Raw genomic sequence first — 21505 nt, 5'->3', positions numbered from 1 at the left:
ATGGCCCCTGTCATCACAGTGACCCATAACCGCTGTAATCACAATGCTCCATGACTCTGTCATCAGAATGCTACATGACGCCTGTCATCACATTATTCCATGGCCTATGTATTCACAATGCTCCATGGACCCTGTAATCACAATGCTCCATGTTCCCTTTCAACACAATGTTCCATGACCCCAGTCACCACAAGGTTCCCTGCCCTTGTCATCACAATGCTCGATGAACCGTGTCATCACAGTGTTCCAGGACACATGTCATCACAATCATCCATGACTACTTTCAGCACAATGCTCCAATACACCTGTCATCACAATGCTCCATGGCCCCTGTTATGATATTGCTCCATGATCTCTTTCATCACAATGCTCCATGACCACTGTCATCACCATGCCTCATGACGCCTGTCATCTCAATGCTCCCTGGCCCCTTTCATCACAATGCTCCATGAACCCAGTCCTCAAAATGTTCCCTGCCCATTTCATGACAATGCTCCATGGGCCCTGTCATCACAATTCTCCATGCCCTTGTCATCAAAATGCTCCAGAACTCCTGTCATCATAATGCTCCATGTCAATGTCATCAAAATGCCCCATGACACTTGTCTTCAGAATGCTCCATGGCCTTTGTCATCACAATGTTCCATGGCCCCTGTCATCACAGGGCTCCTTGATACCTTTCATCACAATCTAGATGACCACTGTCATCACTATACCCCATGACAGATGTCATCACGATTCGCCATGGTCCTTGTCATCACAATGCTCCATGAACCGTGTCATCATAAGGTTCCAGGACACTTGTCATCCCAATGATCCATGATCACATTCATCACAATGCTCCATGACCCCTGTCATCACAATGTTCCATGAAAGTTGTCATCAAAATGCTCCATGACCCCGGTCACCACAAGGTTCTCTGCCCTTCTCATCACAATGCTCCATGACCCTTGTAATCACAATGGTACATGGCCTAGTCATTCACAAAGTTCCATGGCCTCTGTCATCACCATGCTCCATGGTCTTTCTCATCACAATGCTCTATGACTCCTGTCATCAAAATGGTTGATGACCATTGTCATCACAATGCTCCAAGGCCCCTGTCATCACAATGCCTCATGGTCTTTGTAATCACAATGCTCAATGACCCCTGTCATCAAAATGCTCCATGCCGTTGTCATCACAATGCTCCATGCCCCCTGTAATCACAATGTTCCATGCCCTTGTCATCACAATGCTCCAGAATACTTCTCTCATAATACTCCATTCCCGTGTCATCCCATTGCTCAATGACACTTGTCATCAAAATGTTCCTTGGCCTTTGTCATCACAGTGCTCCATGATACCTTTCATCACAATTCTAGATGACCACTGTCATCACAATGCCCCATGACAGATGTCATCACAATTCGCCAAGGTCGTTGTCATCACATGCTCCATGAACCGTGTCATCAAAAGGTTCCAGGACACTTGTCATCACAATGATCCATGATCACTTTCATCACAATGCTCCATGAAACCTGTCATCTCAATGCTCCATAGCCTTTGTATTCACAATGCTCCATGGCCCCTGTAATCACAGTGCTCCATGACCCCTTTCATCACAATGCTCCAAGACAGCCGCTGTCATCACAATGCCCCATGACGCCTGCCATCACAAATCTCCAAGGCCTCTCTTACCAAAATGCTCCATGATCCCTGTCAGCACAATGTTCCATGAAACTTTTAATCACAATGCTCCATGACACCTGTCATAACAATGTTCTCTGCCCATATCATCACAATGCTCCTTTTCACAGTTAATCACAATGCTCCATGGGCTTTCATCACAATGCTCCAGAATCCTTGTCATCGCAATGTTCCTTGACCGTGTCATCACAATGCTCCATGAACCTTGTCATCACAAAGCTCCATGACCCCTGTCATCACAATGATCCATGACTCCTTTCCTCACAGTGCTCCAGTACCCTTTTCATCACAATGTGCTCCATGCCATTGTCAGCACAATGCTCCTTAGACCCTGTCATCAAAATGCTCCATCCCCTTTTCTTCACAATGCTCCAGATATCCTATCATTACAATGCTCCATACCCGTGTCAACACGATTCTCCATGACCCCTGTCATCAAAATTCTTTATGAACCTTGTTATCAGAATGTTCCATGACCCCGTCATCAAAGTGATCCATGACCGTAGTCATCGCCATGCTTCATGATACTTTTCATCCCAATTCTCTGTGACCGCTGTAATCACAATGCTCCAGGACAATTTTCATCACAATGCTCCATGCCCCCTGTCATCACAGTGCCCCATAACTCCTGTAATCAAAATGCTCCATGACCCTGTCATCACAATGCTACATGACACCTGTCATCACATTGTTCCATGGCCTATGTATTCACAATGTTCCATGCCCCCTATAATCACAATGCTCCATGCCCTTGTCATCACAATGCTCCAGAACACTTGTCATCATAATACTCCATTCCCGTGTCATCCCATTGCTCAATGACACTTGTCATCAAAATGTTCCTTGGACTTTTTCATCACAGTGCTCCATGATATCTTTAATCAAAATTCTACATGACCACTCTCATCACAATGCAAGATGACCAATGTCATCACCATGCCCCATGACACGTGTCATCACAATTTGCCTTGGCCCTTGTCATCTCAATGCTGTATGAACCGTGTCATCACTAGGTTCCAGGACACTTGTCATCACCGTGATCCATGACCACTTTCATCACAATGCTCCATGAACTCTGTTATCTCAATCCTCCATGGCCTTTGTATTCACAAGGCTCTAATGTCCCGATAATCGCGTTCCTCCATGAACACTTTCATCACAATGCTCCTTGACCACTGTCACCCTAATGCCCCATGACGCCTCTCATCACTGTGCTCTAAGGCCAGTCTCATCAAAATGCTCCATGATCTGTGTCAGCACAATATTGCATGACACGTCATCACAAAGCTCCATGATCCCTGTAATCACAATGATCCCTGCCAATATCATCACAATGCTCCATGTCTCCTGTAATCACAATGCTCCATGGCTCATGTCATCACAATGCTCCATGACCGCTGTCATCACAATGCTCTATGGCCTTTTTTCATCACAATGCTCCGTGACCACTCTCAACACAATGCCTGATGACCCCTGTCATCAAAATGCTAAATGGCACTTGTCATCCCAATGCTCTATAACGCCTGTCATCACTATTCTCCATGTCACTTGTTATCACAATGCTCCATAGCCCCTGTAATCACAGTACTCCTTGACCCCTTTCATCACAATGCCCAATGCCACCTCTCATCACAATTCTCCATGGCATTTGTCATCACGATGCTCCATGTCCCCTCTCATCAAAATGATCCATGCCCTTGTCATCAAAATGCTCCAGAACTCTTGTCATCATAATGCTCCATCCCAATGTCATCAAAATGCCCCATGACACTTGTCATCACAATGCTCCACGGCCTTTGTCATCACAATGTTCCATGGCCCCTGTCATCACAATGCTCCATGCCCTTGTCATCAAAATGCTCCAGAACTCTTTTCATCATAATCCTCCTTGCCAATGTCATCAAAATACCCCATGACACATGTCATCACAATGCTCCATGGCCTTTGTCATCACAATATTCCATGGCCCCTGTCATCACAGTGCTCCATGATACCTTTCATCACAATTCTAGATGACCACTGTCATCACAATGCCCCATGACAGATGTCATCACAATTCGCCAAGGTCCTTGTCATCACATGCTCCATGAACCGTGTCATCAAAAGGTTCCAGGACACTTGTCATCACAATGATCCATGATCACTTTCATCACAATGCTCCATGAAACCTGTCATCTCAATGCTCCATAGCCTTTGTATTCACAATGCTCCATGGCCCCTGTAATCACAGTGCTCCATGACCCCTTTCATCACAATGCTCCAAGACAGCCGCTGTCATCACAATGCCTCATGACGCCTGCCATCACAAATCTCCAAGGCCTCTCTTACCAAAATGCTCCATGATCCCTGTCAGCACAATGTTCCATGAAACTTTTAATCACAATGCTCCATGACACCTGTCATAACAATGTTCTCTGCCCATATCATCACAATGCTCCTTTTCACAGTTAATCACAATGCTCCATGGGCTTTCATCACAATGCTCCAGAATCCTTGTCATCGCAATGTTCCTTGACCGTGTCATCACAATGCTCCATGAACCTTGTCATCACAAAGCTCCATGACCCCTGTCATCACAATGATCCATGACTCCTTTCCTCACAGTGCTCCAGTACCCTTTTCATCACAATGTGCTCCATGCCATTGTCAGCACAATGCTCCTTAGACCCTGTCATCAAAATGCTCCATCCCCTTTTCTTCACAATGCTCCAGATATCCTATCATTACAATGCTCCATACCCGTGTCAACACGATTCTCCATGACCCCTGTCATCAAAATTCTTTATGAACCTTGTTATCAGAATGTTCCATGACCCCGTCATCAAAGTGATCCATGACCGTAGTCATCGCCATGCTTCATGATACTTTTCATCCCAATTCTCTGTGACCGCTGTCATCACAATGCTCCAGGACAATTTTCATCACAATGCTCCATGCCCCCTGTCATCACAGTGCCCCATAACTCCTGTAATCACAATGCTCCATGACCCTGTCATCACAATGCTACATGACACCTGTCATCACATTGTTCCATGGTCTATGTATTCACAATGCTCCATGCCCCCTATAATCACAATGCTCCATGCCCTTGTCATCACAATGCTCCAGAACACTTGTCATCATAATACTGCATTCCCGTGTCATCCCATTGCTCAATGACACTTGTCATCAAAATGTTCCTTGGACTTTTTCATCACAGTGCTCCATGATATCTTTAATCAAAATTCTACATGACCACTCTCATCACAATGCAAGATGACCAATGTCATCACAATGCCCCATGACATGTGTCATCACAATTTGCCTTGGCCCTTGTCATCTCAATGCTGTATGAACCGAGTCATCACTACGTTCCAGGACACTTGTCATCACAGTGATCCATGACCACTTTCATCACAATGCTCCATGAACTCTGTTATCTCAATCCTCCATGGCCTTTGTATTCACAAGGCTCTAATGTCCCGATAATCGCGTTCCTCCATGAACACTTTCATCACAATGCTCCTTGACCACTGTCACCCTAATGCCCCATGACGCCTCTCATCACTGTGCTCTAAGGCCAGTCTCATCAAAATGCTCCATGATCTGTGTCAGCACAATATTGCATGACACGTCATCACAAAGCTCCATGATCCCTGTAATCACAATGATCCCTGCCAATATCATCACAATGCTCCATGTCTCCTGTAATCACAATGCTCCATGGCTCATGTCATCACAATGCTCCATGACCGCTGTCATCACAATGCTCTATGGCCTTTTTTCATCACAATGCTCCGTGACCCCTGTCAACACAATGCCTGATGACCCCTGTCATCAAAATGCTAAATGGCACTTGTCATCACAATGCTCTATAACGCCTGTCATCACTATTCTCCATGTCACTTGTTATCACAATGCTCCATAGCCCCTGTAATCACAGTACTCCTTGACCCCTTTCATCACAATGCCCAATGCCACCTCTCATCACAATTCTCCATGGCATTTGTCATCACGATGCTCCATGTCCCCTCTCATCAAAATGATCCATGCCCTTGTCATCAAAATGCTCCAGAACTCTTGTCATCATAATGCTCCATCCCAATGTCATCAAAATGCCCCATGACACTTGTCATCACAATGCTCCACGGCCTTTGTCATCACAATGTTCCATGGCCCCTGTCATCACAATGCTCCATGTCCTTGTCATCAAAATGCTCCAGAACTCTTTTCATCATAATCCTCCTTGCCAATGTCATCAAAATACCCCATGACACATGTCATCACAATGCTCCATGGCCTTTGTCATCACAATATTCCATGGCCCCTGTCATCACAGTGCTCCATGATACCTTTCATCACAATTCTAGATGACCACTGTCATCACAATGCCCCATGACAGATGTCATCACAATTCGCCAAGGTCCTTGTCATCACATGCTCCATGAACCGTGTCATCAAAAGGTTCCAGGACACTTGTCATCACAATGATCCATGATCACTTTCATCACAATGCTCCATGAAACCTGTCATCTCAATGCTCCATAGCCTTTGTATTCACAATGCTCCATGGCCCCTGTAATCACAGTGCTCCATGACCCCTTTCATCACAATGCTCCAAGACAGCCGCTGTCATCACAATGCCCCATGACGCCTGCCATCACAAATCTCCAAGGCCTCTCTTACCAAAATGCTCCATGATCCCTGTCAGCACAATGTTCCATGAAACTTTTCATCACAATGCTCCATGACACCTGTCATAACAATGTTCTCTGCCCATATCATCACAATGCTCCTTTTCACAGTTAATCACAATGCTCCATGGGCTTTCATCACAATGCTCCAGAATTCTTTTCATCACAATGTTCCTTGACCGTGTCATTACAATGCTCCATGACACTTGTCATCACAAAGCTCCATGACCCCTGTCATCACAATGATCCATGACTCCTTTCCTCACAGTGCTCCAGTACCCTTTTCATCATAATGCTCCATGCCATTGTCAGCACAATGCTCCTTGGACCCTGTCATCAAAATGCTCCATCCCCTTTTCATCACAATGCTCCAGATGTCCTATCATTACAATGCTCCATGCCCGTGTCAACACAATGCTCCATGACCCCTGTCATCAAAATGCTTTATGAACCTTGTTATCAGAATGTTCCATGACCCCTGTCATCAAAATGATCCATGACGGTTGTCATCACAATGCTGCATGATACCTTTCATCCCAATTCTCTGTGACCGCTGTCATCACAATGCTCCTGGACAATTTTCATCACAATGCTCCATGGCCCCTGTCATCACAGTGCCCCATAACCGCTGTTATCACAATGCTCCATGAGCCTGTCATCACAATGCTGCATGACTCCTGTCATCACATTTTTCCATGGCCTATGTATTCACAATGCACCATGGACCCTATAATCACACTGCTGCATGTTCCCTTTCAACACAATGGTCCATGACCCCTCTCACCACAACGTTCCATGAAAATTGTCATCAAAATGCTCCATGACCCCGGTCACCACAAGGTTCCCTGCCCTTGTCATCACAATGCTCCATGACGCTTGTAATCACAATGCTCCATGACCCTTGTAATCACAATGGTACATGGCCTTGCCATTACAATGCTCCATGGCCTCTGTCATCACCATGCTCCATGGTCTTTCTCATCACAATGCTCTATGACCCCTGTCATCACAATGCTTGATGACCATTGTCATCACAATGCTCCAAGGCCCGTGTCATCACAATGCCTCATGGTCTTTGTAATCATAATGCTCAATGACCCCTCTCATCACAATGCTCCATGCCGTTGTCATCACAATGCTCCATGGCCCCTGTAATCACAATGCTCCATGCCCTCGTCATCACAATGCTCCAGAACTCTTGGCATCATAATGCTCCATTCCCGTGTCATCCCATTGCTCAATGACACTTGTCATCAAAATGTTCCTTGGCCTTTGTCATCACAGTGCTCCATGATACCTTTAATCAAAATTCTACATGACCACTGTCATCACAATGCAAGATGACCAATCTCATCACAATGCCCCATGACACGTGTCATCACAATTCGCCTTGGCCCTTGTCATCTCAATGCTGTATGAACCGTGTCATCACTAGATTCCAGGACCCTTGTCATCACAATGCTCCATGAATTCTCTTATCTCAATGTTCCATGGCCTTTGTAGTCACAATGCTCCATTGTCCCGATAATCGCGTTGCTCCATGATCTGTGTCAGCACAGTATTTCATGACACTTGTCATCACAATGCTCCATGATCCCTGTAATCAAAATGATCCCTGCCAATGTCATCACAATGTTCCATGTCTCCTGTAATAACAATGCTCCATGCCCAGGTCATCACAATGCTCCAGGTATGTTGTCATCACCATGCTTCATGCCCCGTGTCATCACAATGCTCCATGAATCTTGTCTTCACAATGCTCTATGGCCTTTGTCATCACAATGCTCCGTGAACCCTGTCAACACAATGCCTGATGACCCCTGTCATCAAAATGCTAAATGGCACTTGTCATCACAATGCTCTATGTCACCTGTCATCACTCTTCTCCATGTCACTTGTTATCACAATGCTCCATGGCCCCTGTAATCCCAGTACTCCATGACCCCTTTCATTACAATGCCCAATGCTACCTCTCATCACAATTCTCTATGGCATTCGTCATCACGATGCACCATGACACCTGTCATCACAATGCTCCATGACACTTGTCATCACAGCGCTCGATGGCCCTTGTCATCACAATGTTCCTTGGTGCTTTTCATCGCAATGCTCCATGACAACTTTCATCAAAATACTCCAAGATTTGTTTCATCACAATGCTCCATGGCACTTGTCATTACAAATGCACATGATCCCTTTCATGACAATTCTCCATGGCAACTTACATAAAAATGCTCCATGCCCCTGTCATCACAATGCCCAATGATACCTGTTTTTACAATGATCCAAGTCCCTTGTCATCACAAGGCTCCATGTCCCTTGTATTCACAATGCCCCATGACCCCTGTCATCACAATGCTCCATGGCCCTTGTCATCACAATGCTCCATGAAACATTTCCTCACAATGCTCCAGTACGCCTTTCATCCAAATTCCCCATGGCCACTGTCATCACAATTCTCCATGACCCCTGTCATCGTAATGTTCCATGACCCGCTTCATCTCAATGCGCCATGACACCTGTCATCACAAAGCTCCATGCCCTTGTCATCACAATGCTCCAGAACACTTGTCATCATAATACTCCATTCCCGTGTCATCCCATTGCTCAATGACACTTGTCATCAAAACGTTCCTTGGACTTTTTCATCACAGTGCTCCATGATATCTTTAATCAAAATTCTACATGACCACTCTCATCACAATGCAAGATGACCAATGTCATCACAATGCCCCATGACACGTGTCATCACAATTTGCCTTGGCCCTTGTCATCTCAATGCTGTATGAACCGTGTCATCACTAGGTTCCAGGACACTTGTCATCACAGTGATCCATGACCACTTTCATCACAATGCTCCATGAACTCTGTTATCTCAATGCTCCATGGCCTTTGTATTCACAAGGCTCTAATGTCCCGATAATCGCGTTCCTCCATGAACACTTTCATCACAATGCTCCTTGACCACTGTCACCCTAATGCCCCATGACGCCTCTCATCACTGTGCTCTAAGGCCAGTCTCATCAAAATGCTCCATGATCTGTGTCAGCACAATATTGCATGACACGTCATCACAATGCTCCATGATCCCTGTAATCACAATGATCCCTGCCAATATCATCACAATGCTCCATGTCTCCTGTAATCACAATGCTCCATGGCTCATGTCATCACAATGCTCCATGACCGCTGTCATCACAATGCTCTATGGCCTTTTTTCATCACAATGCTCCGTGACCCCTGTCAACACAATGCCTGATGACCCCTGTCATCAAAATGCTAAATGGCACTTGTCATCACAATGCTCTATAACGCCTGTCATCACTATTCTCCATGTCACTTGTTATCACAATGCTCCATAGCCCCTGTAATCACAGTACTCCTTGACCCCTTTCATCACAATGCCCAATGCCACCTCTCATCACAATTCTCCATGGCATTTGTCATCACGATGCTCCATGTCCCCTCTCATCAAAATGATCCATGCCCTTGTCATCAAAATGCTCCAGAACACTTGTCATCATAATGCTCCATCCCAATGTCATCAAAATGCCCCATGACACTTGTCATCACAATGCTCCACGGCCTTTGTCATCACAATGTTCCATGGCCCCTGTCATCACAATGCTCCATGCCCTTGTCATCAAAATGCTCCAGAACTCTTTTCATCATAATCCTCCTTGCCAATGTCATCAAAATACCCCATGACACATGTCATCACAATGCTCCATGGCCTTTGTCATCACAATATTCCATGGCCCCTGTCATCACAGTGCTCCATGATACCTTTCATCACAATTCTAGATGACCACTGTCATCACAATGCCCCATGACAGATGTCATCACAATTCGCCAAGGTCCTTGTCATCACATGCTCCATGAACCGTGTCATCAAAAGGTTCCAGGACACTTGTCATCACAATGATCCATGATCACTTTCATCACAATGCTCCGTGAAACCTGTCATCTCAATGCTCCATAGCCTTTGTATTCACAATGCTCCATGGCCCCTGTAATCACAGTGCTCCATGACCCCTTTCATCACAATGCTCCAAGACAGCCGCTGTCATCACAATGCCCCATGACGCCTGCCATCACAAATCTCCAAGGCCTCTCTTACCAAAATGCTCCATGATCCCTGTCAGCACAATGTTCCATGAAACTTTTAATCACAATGCTCCATGACACCTGTCATAACAATGTTCTCTGCCCATATCATCACAATGCTCCTTTTCACAGTTAATCACAATGCCCCATGGGCTTTCATCACAATGCTCCAGAATTCTTTTCATCACAATGTTCCTTGACCGTGTCATTACAGTGCTCCATGACCCTTGTCATCACAAAGCTCCATGACCCCTGTCATCACAATGATCCATGACTCCTTTCCTCACAGTGCTCCAGTACCCTTTTCATCATAATGCTCCATGCCATTGTCAGCACAATGCTCCTTGGACCCTGTCATCAAAATGCTCCATCCCCTTTTCATCACAATGCTCCAGATGTCCTATCATTACAATGCTCCATGCCCGTGTCAACACAATGCTCCATGACCCCTGTCATCAAAATGCTTTATGAACCTTGTTATCAAAATGTTCCATGACCCCTGTCATCAAAATGATCCATGACGGTTGTCATCACAATGCTGCATGATACCTTTCATACCAATTCTCTGTGACCGCTGTCATCACAATGCTCCTGGACAATTTTCATCACAATGCTCCATGGCCCCTGTCATCACAGTGCCCCATAACCGCTGTTATCACAATGCTCCATGAGCCTGTCATCACAATGCTGCATGACTCCTGTCATCACATTTTTCCATGGCCTATGTATTCACAATGCACCATGGACCCTATAATCACACTGCTGCCTGTTCCCTTTCAACACAATGGTCCATGACCCCTCTCACCACAACGTTCCATGAAAATTGTCATCAAAATGCTCCATGACCCCGGTCACCACAAGGTTCCCTGCCCTTGTCATCACAATGCTCCATGACGCTTGTAATCACAATGCTCCATGACCCTTGTAATCACAATGGTACATGGCCTTGTCATTACAATGCTCCATGGCCTCTGTCATCACCATGCTCCATGGTCTTTCTCATCACAATGCTCTATGACCCCTGTCATCACAATGCTTGATGACCATTGTCATCACAATGCTCCAAGGCCCGTGTCATCACAATGCCTCATGGTCTTTGTAATCATAATGCTCAATGACCCCTCTCATCACAATGCTCCATGCCGTTGTCATCACAATGCTCCATGGCCCCTGTAATCACAATGCTCCATGCCCTCGTCATCACAATGCTCCAGAACTCTTGGCATCATAATGCTCCATTCCCGTGTCATCCCATTGCTCAATGACACTTGTCATCAAAATGTTCCTTGGCCTTTGTCATCACAGTGCTCCATGATACCTTTAATCAAAATTCTACATGACCACTGTCATCACAATGCAAGATGACCAATCTCATCACAATGCCCCATGACACGTGTCATCACAATTCGCCTTGGCCCTTGTCATCTCAATGCTGTATGAACCGTGTCATCACTAGATTCCAGGACCCTTGTCATCACAATGCTCCATGAATTCTCTTATCTCAATGTTCCATGGCCTTTGTAGTCACAATGCTCCATTGTCCCGATAATCGCGTTGCTCCATGATCTGTGTCAGCACAGTATTTCATGACACTTGTCATCACAATGCTCCATGATCCCTGTAATCAAAATGATCCCTGCCAATGTCATCACAATGTTCCATGTCTCCTGTAATAACAATGCTCCATGCCCAGGTCATCACAATGCTCCAGGTATGTTGTCATCACCATGCTTCATGCCCCGTGTCATCACAATGCTCCATGAATCTTGTCTTCACAATGCTCTATGGCCTTTGTCATCACAATGCTCCGTGACCCCTGTCAACACAATGCCTGATGACCCCTGTCATCAAAATGCTAAATGGCACTTGTCATCACAATGCTCTATGTCACCTGTCATCACTCTTCTCCATGTCACTTGTTATCACAATGCTCCATGGCCCCTGTAATCCCAGTACTCCATGACCCCTTTCATTACAATGCCCAATGCTACCTCTCATCACAATTCTCTATGGCATTCGTCATCACGATGCACCATGACACCTGTCATCACAATGCTCCATGACACTTGTCATCACAGCGCTCGATGGCCCTTGTCATCACAATGTTCCTTGGTGCTTTTCATCGCAATGCTCCATGACAACTTTCATCGAAATACTCCAAGATTTGTTTCATCACAATGCTCCATGGCACTTGTCATTACAAATGCACATGATCCCTTTCATGACAATTCTCCATGGCAACTTACATAAAAATGCTCCATGCCCCTGTCATCACAATGCCCAATGATACCTGTTTTTACAATGATCCAAGTCCCTTGTCATCACAAGGCTCCATGTCCCTTGTATTCACAATGCCCCATGACCCCTGTCATCACAATGCTCCATGGCCCTTGTCATCACAATGCTCCATGAAACATTTCCTCACAATGCTCCAGTACGCCTTTCATCCAAATTCCCCATGGCCACTGTCGTCACAATTCTCCATGACCCCTGTCATCGTAATGTTCCATGACCCGCTTCATCTCAGTGCGCCATGACACCTGTCATCACAAAGCTCCATGCCCTTGTCATCACAATGCTCCAGAACACTTGTCATCATAATACTCCATTCCCGTGTCATCCCATTGCTCAATGACACTTGTCATCAAAACGTTCCTTGGACTTTTTCATCACAGTGCTCCATGATACCTTTAATCAAAATTCTACATGACCACTCTCATCACAATGCAAGATGACCAATGTCATCACAATGCCCCATGACACGTGTCATCACAATTTGCCTTGGCCCTTGTCATCTCAATGCTGTATGAACCGTGTCATCACTAGGTTCCAGGACACTTGTCATCACAGTGATCCATGACCACTTTCATCACAATGCTCCATGAACTCTGTTATCTCAATGCTCCATGGCCTTTGTATTCACAAGGCTCTAATGTCCCGATAATCGCGTTCCTCCATGAACACTTTCATCACAATGCTCCTTGACCACTGTCACCCTAATGCCCCATGACGCCTCTCATCACTGTGCTCTAAGGCCAGTCTCATCAAAATGCTCCATGATCTGTGTCAGCACAATATTGCATGACACGTCATCACAATGCTCCATGATCCCTGTAATCACAATGATCCCTGCCAATATCATCACAATGCTCCATGTCTCCTGTAATCACAATGCTCCATGGCTCATGTCATCACAATGCTCCATGACCGCTGTCATCACAATGCTCTATGGCCTTTTTTCATCACAATGCTCCGTGACCCCTGTCAACACAATGCCTGATGACCCCTGTCATCAAAATGCTAAATGGCACTTGTCATCACAATGCTCTATAACGCCTGTCATCACTATTCTCCATGTCACTTGTTATCACAATGCTCCATAGCCCCTGTAATCACAGTACTTCTTGACCCCTTTCATCACAATGCCCAATGCCACCTCTCATCACAATTCTCCATGGCATTTGTCATCACGATGCTCCATGTCCCCTCTCATCAAAATGATCCATGCCCTTGTCATCAAAATGCTCCAGAACACTTGTCATCATAATGCTCCATCCCAATGTCATCAAAATGCCCCATGACACTTGTCATCACAATGCTCCACGGCCTTTGTCATCACAATGTTCCATGGCCCCTGTCATCACAATGCTCCATGCCCTTGTCATCAAAATGCTCCAGAACTCTTTTCATCATAATCCTCCTTGCCAATGTCATCAAAATACCCCATGACACATGTCATCACAATGCTCCATGGCCTTTGTCATCACAATATTCCATGGCCCCTGTCATCACAGTGCTCCATGATACCTTTCATCACAATTCTAGATGACCACTGTCATCACAATGCCCCATGACAGATGTCATCACAATTCGCCAAGGTCCTTGTCATCACATGCTCCATGAACCGTGTCATCAAAAGGTTCCAGGACACTTGTCATCACAATGATCCATGATCACTTTCATCACAATGCTCCGTGAAACCTGTCATCTCAATGCTCCATAGCCTTTGTATTCACAATGCTCCATGGCCCCTGTAATCACAGTGCTCCATGACCCCTTTCATCACAATGCTCCAAGACAGCCGCTGTCATCACAATGCCCCATGACGCCTGCCATCACAAATCTCCAAGGCCTCTCTTACCAAAATGCTCCATGATCCCTGTCAGCACAATGTTCCATGAAACTTTTAATCACAATGCTCCATGACACCTGTCATAACAATGTTCTCTGCCCATATCATCACAATGCTCCTTTTCACAGTTAATCACAATGCCCCATGGGCTTTCATCACAATGCTCCAGAATTCTTTTCATCACAATGTTCCTTGACCGTGTCATTACAATGCTCCATGACCCTTGTCATCACAAAGCTCCATGACCCCTGTCATCACAATGATCCATGACTCCTTTCCTCACAGTGCTCCAGTACCCTTTTCATCATAATGCTCCATGCCATTGTCAGCACAATGCTCCTTGGACCCTGTCATCAAAATGCTCCATCCCCTTTTCATCACAATGCTCCAGATGTCCTATCATTACAATGCTCCATGCCCGTGTCAACACAATGCTCCATGACCCCTGTCATCAAAATGCTTTATGAACCTTGTTATCAAAATGTTCCATGACCCCTGTCATCAAAATGATCCATGACGGTTGTCATCACAATGCTGCATGATACCTTTCATACCAATTCTCTGTGACCGCTGTCATCACAATGCTCCTGGACAATTTTCATCACAATGCTCCATGGCCCCTGTCATCACAGTGCCCCATAACCGCTGTTATCACAATGCTCCATGAGCCTGTCATCACAATGCTGCATGACTCCTGTCATCACATTTTTCCATGGCCTATGTATTCACAATGCACCATGGACCCTATAATCACACTGCTGCCTGTTCCCTTTCAACACAATGGTCCATGACCCCTCTCACCACAACGTTCCATGAAAATTGTCATCAAAATGCTCCATGACCCCGGTCACCACAAGGTTCCCTGCCCTTGTCATCACAATGCTCCATGACGCTTGTAATCACAATGCTCCATGACCCTTGTAATCACAATGGTACATGGCCTTGTCATTACAATGCTCCATGGCCTCTGTCATCACCATGCTCCATGGTCTTTCTCATCACAATGCTCTATGACCCCTGTCATCACAATGCTTGATGACCATTGTCATCACAATGCTCCAAGGCCCGTGTCATCACAATGCCTCATGGTCTTTGTAATCATAATGCTCAATGACCCCTCTCATCACAATGCTCCATGCCGTTGTCATCACAATGCTCCATGGCCCCTGTAATCACAATGCTCCATGCCCTCGTCATCACAATGCTCCAGAACTCTTGGCATCATAATGCTCCATTCCCGTGTCATCCCATTGCTCAATGACACTTGTCATCAAAATGTTCCTTGGCCTTTGTCATCACAGTGCTCCATGATACCTTTAATCAAAATTCTACATGACCACTGTCATCACAATGCAAGATGACCAATCTCATCACAATGCCCCATGACACGTGTCATCACAATTCGCCTTGGCCCTTGTCATCTCAATGCTGTATGAACCGTGTCATCACTAGATTCCAGGACCCTTGTCATCACAATGCTCCATGAATTCTCTTATCTCAATGTTCCATGGCCTTTGTAGTCACAATGCTCCATTGTCCCGATAATCGCGTTGCTCCATGATCTGTGTCAGCACAGTATTTCATGACACTTGTCATCACAATGCTCCATGATCCCTGTAATCAAAATGATCCCTGCCAATGTCATCACAATGTTCCATGTCTCCTGTAATAACAATGCTCCATGCCCAGGTCATCACAATGCTCCAGGTATGTTGTCATCACCATGCTTCATGCCCCGTGTCATCACAATGCTCCATGAATCTTGTCTTCACAATGCTCTATGGCCTTTGTCATCACAATGCTCCGTGACCCCTGTCAACACAATGCCTGATGACCCCTGTCATCAAAATGCTAAATGGCACTTGTCATCACAATGCTCTATGTCACCTGTCATCACTCTTCTCCATGTCACTTGTTATCACAATGCTCCATGGCCCCTGTAATCCCAGTACTCCATGACCCCTTTCATTACAATGCCCAATGCTACCTCTCATCACAATTCTCTATGGCATTCGTCATCACGATGCACCATGACACCTGTCATCACAATGCTCCATGACACTTGTCATCACAGCGCTCGATGGCCCTTGTCATCACAATGTTCCTTGGTGCTTTTCATCGCAATGCTCCATGACAACTTTCATCGAAATACTCCAAGATTTGTTTCATCACAATGCTCCATGGCACTTGTCATTACAAATGCACATGATCCCTTTCATGACAATTCTCCATGGCAACTTACATAAAAATGCTCCATGCCCCTGTCATCACAATGCCCAATGATACCTGTTTTTACAATGATCCAAGTCCCTTGTCATCACAAGGCTCCATGTCCCTTGTATTCACAATGCCCCATGACCCCTGTCATCACAATGCTCCATGGCCCTTGTCATCACAATGCTCCATGAAACATTTCCTCACAATGCTCCAGTACGCCTTTCATCCAAATTCCCCATGGCCACTGTCGTCACAATTCTCCATGACCCCTGTCATCGTAATGTTCCATGACCCGCTTCATCTCAGTGCGCCATGACACCTGTCATCACAAAGCTCCATGCCCTTGTCATCACAATGCTCCAGAACACTTGTCATCATAATACTCCATTCCCGTGTCATCCCATTGCTCAATGACACTTGTCATCAAAACGTTCCTTGGACTTTTTCATCACAGTGCTCCATGATACCTTTAATCAAAATTCTACATGACCACTCTCATCACAATGCAAGATGACCAATGTCATCACAATGCCCCATGACACGTGTCATCACAATTTGCCTTGGCCCTTGTCATCTCAATGCTGTATGAACCGTGTCATCACTAGGTTCCAGGACACTTGTCATCACAGTGATCCATGACCACTTTCATCACAATGCTCCATGAACTCTGTTATCTCAATGCTCCATGGCCTTTGTATTCACAAGGCTCTAATGTCCCGATAATCGCGTTCCTCCATGAACACTTTCATCACAATGCTCCTTGACCACTGTCACCCTAATGCCCCATGACGCCTCTCATCACTGTGCTCTAAGGCCAGTCTCATCAAAATGCTCCATGATCTGTGTCAGCACAATATTGCATGACACGTCATCACAATGCTCCATGATCCCTGTAATCACAATGATCCCTGCCAATATCATCACAATGCTCCATGTCTCCTGTAATCACAATGCTCCATGGCTCATGTCATCACAATGCTCCATGACCGCTGTCATCACAATGCTCTATGGCCTTTTTTCATCACAATGCTCCGTGACCCCTGTCAACACAATGCCTGATGACCCCTGTCATCAAAATGCTAAATGGCACTTGTCATCACAATGCTCTATAACGCCTGTCATCACTATTCTCCATGTCACTTGTTATCACAATGCTCCATAGCCCCTGTAATCACAGTACTTCTTGACCCCTTTCATCACAATGCCCAATGCCACCTCTCATCACAATTCTCCATGGCATTTGTCATCACGATGCTCCATGTCCCCTCTCATCAAAATGATCCATGCCCTTGTCATCAAAATGCTCCAGAACACTTGTCATCATAATGCTCCATCCCAATGTCATCAAAATGCCCCATGACACTTGTCATCACAATGCTCCACGGCCTTTGTCATCACAATGTTCCATGGCCCCTGTCATCACAATGCTCCATGCCCTTGTCATCAAAATGCTCCAGAACTCTTTTCATCATAATCCTCCTTGCCAATGTCATCAAAATACCCCATGACACATGTCATCACAATGCTCCATGGCCTTTGTCATCACAATATTCCATGGCCCCTGTCATCACAGTGCTCCATGATACCTTTCATCACAATTCTAGATGACCACTGTCATCACAATGCCCCATGACAGATGTCATCACAATTCGCCAAGGTCCTTGTCATCACATGCTCCATGAACCATGTCATCAAAAGGTTCCAGGACACTTGTCATCACAATGATCCATGATCACTTTCATCACAATGCTCCGTGAAACCTGTCATCTCAATGCTCCATAGCCTTTGTATTCACAATGCTCCATGGCCCCTGTAATCACAGTGCTCCATGACCCCTTTCATCACAATGCTCCAAGACAGCCGCTGTCATCACAATGCCCCATGACGCCTGCCATCACAAATCTCCAAGGCCTCTCTTACCAAAATGCTCCATGATCCCTGTCAGCACAATGTTCCATGAAACTTTTCATCACAATGCTCCATGTCACCTGTCATAACAATGTTCGCTGCCCATATCATCACAATGCTCCTTTTCACAGTTAATCACAATGCCCCATGGGCTTTCATCACAATGCTCCAGAATTCTTTTCATCACAATGTTCCTTGACCGTGTCATTACAATGCTCCATGACCCTTGTCATCACAAAGCTCCATGACCCCTGTCATCACAATGATCCATGACTCCTTTCCTCACAGTGCTCCAGTACCCTTTTCATCATAATGCTCCATGCCATTGTCAGCACAATGCTCCTTGGACCCTGTCATCAAAATGCTCCATCCCCTTTTCATCACAATGCTCCAGATGTCCTATCATTATAATGCTCCATGCCCGTGTCAACACAATGCTCCATGACCCCTGTCATCAAAATGCTTTATGAACCTTGTTATCAGAATGTTCCATGACCCCTGTCATCAAAATGATCCATGACGGTTGTCATCACAATGCTGCATGATACCTTTCATCCCAATTCTCTGTGACCGCTGTCATCACAATGCTCCTGGACAATTTTCATCACAATGCTCCATGGCCCCTGTCATCACAGTGCCCCATAACCGCTGTTATCACAATGCTCCATGAGCCTGTCATCACAATGCTGCATGACTCCTGTCATCACATTTTTCCATGGCCTATGTATTCACAATGCACCATGGACCCTATAATCACACTGCTGCATGTTCCCTTTCAACACAATGGTCCATGACCCCTCTCACCACAACGTTCCATGAAAATTGTCATCAAAATGCTCCATGACCCCGGTCACCACAAGGTTCCCTGCCCTTGTCATCACAATGCTCCATGACGCTTGTAATCACAATGCTCCATGACCCTTGTAATCACAATGGTACATGGCCTTGTCATTACAATGCTCCATGGCCTCTGTCATCACCATGCTCCATGGTCTTTCTCATCACAATGCTCTATGACCCCTGTCATCACAATGCTTGATGACCATTGTCATCACAATGCTCCATGGCCCCTGTAATCCCAGTACTCCATGACCCCTTTCATCACAATGCCCAATGCTACCTCTCATCACAATTCTCTATGGCATTCGTCATCATGATGCACCATGACACCTGTCATCACAATGCTCCATGACACTTGTCATCACAGCGCTCGATGGCCCTTGTCATCACAATGTTCCTTGGTGCTTTTCATCGCAATGCTCCATGACAACTTTCATCAAAATACTCCAAGATTTGTTTCATCACAATGCTCCATGGCACTTGTCATTACAAATGCACATGATCCCTTTCATGACAATTCTCCATGGCAACTTACATAAAAATGCTCCATGCCCCTGTCATCACAATGCCCAATGATACCTGTTTTTACAATGATCCAAGTCCCTTGTCATCACAAGGCTCCATGTCCCTTGTATTCACAATGCCCCATGACCCCTGTCATCACAATGCTCCATGGCCCTTGTCATCACAATGCTCCATGAAACATTTCCTCACAATGCTCCAGTACGCCTTTCATCCAAATTCCCCATGGCCACTGTCGTCACAATTCTCCATGACCCCTGTCATCGTAATGTTCCATGACCCGCTTCATCTCAGTGCGCCATGACACCTGTCATCACAAAGCTCCATGCCCTTGTCATCACAATGCTCCAGAACACTTGTCATCATAATACTCCATTCCCGTGTCATCCCATTGCTCAATGACACTTGTCATCAAAACGTTCCTTGGACTTTTTCATCACAGTGCTCCATGATATCTTTAATCAAAATTCTACATGACCACTCTCATCACAATGCAAGATGACCAATGTCATCACAATGCCCCATGACACGTGTCATCACAATTTGCCTTGGCCCTTGTCATCTCAATGCTGTATGAACCGTGTCATCACTAGGTTCCAGGACACTTGTCATCACAGTGATCCATGACCACTTTCATCACAATGCTCCATGAACTCTGTTATCTCAATGCTCCATGGCCTTTGTATTCACAAGGCTCTAATGTCCCGATAATCGCGTTCCTCCATGAACACTTTCATCACAATGCTCCTTGACCACTGTCACCCTAATGCCCCATGACGCCTCTCATCACTGTGCTCTAAGGCCAGTCTCATCAAAATGCTCCATGATCTGTGTCAGCACAATATTGCATGACACGTCATCACAATGCTCCATGATCCCTGTAATCACAATGATCCCTGCCAATATCATCACAATGCTCCATGTCTCCTGTAATCACAATGCTCCATGGCTCATGTCATCACAATGCTCCATGACCGCTGTCATCACAATGCTCTATGGCCTTTTTTCATCACAATGCTCCGTGACCCCTGTCAACACAATGCCTGATGACCCCTGTCATCAAAATGCTAAATGGCACTTGTCATCACAATGCTCTATAACGCCTGTCATCACTATTCTCCATGTCACTTGTTATCACAATGCTCCATAGTCCCTGTAATCACAGTACTCCTTGACCCCTTTCATCACAATGCCCAATGCCACCTCTCATCACAATTCTCCATGGCATTTGTCATCACGATGCTCCATGTCCCCTCTCATCAAAATGATCCATGCCCTTGTCATCAAAATGCTCCAGAACTCTTGACATCATAATGCTCCATCCCAATGTCATCAAAATGCCCCATGACACTTGTCATCACAATGCTCCACGGCCTTTGTCATCACAATGTTCCATGGCCCCTGTCATCACAATGCT

At 45.6% G+C, this 21505-nt stretch overlaps 1 long non-coding RNA gene across 1 annotated transcript in view; it reads right to left on the bottom strand.

Annotated features, from left to right (window-relative positions):
• The window catches only part of LOC309653484, a 202891-nt gene that overhangs the window by 86784 nt on the left and 94602 nt on the right, over positions 1-21505 (bottom strand). The gene's annotated exons all lie outside the window — the stretch shown is intronic.

Source organism: Balaenoptera physalus, assembly GCF_965194825.1.
Source record: "Balaenoptera physalus genome assembly, contig: HAP1_SCAFFOLD_305, whole genome shotgun sequence".
NCBI lineage: Eukaryota > Metazoa > Chordata > Mammalia > Artiodactyla > Balaenopteridae > Balaenoptera > Balaenoptera physalus.
Note: the sequence above shows the minus strand (reverse complement) of the source record. Positions and strands in the feature narration are given on the sequence as shown.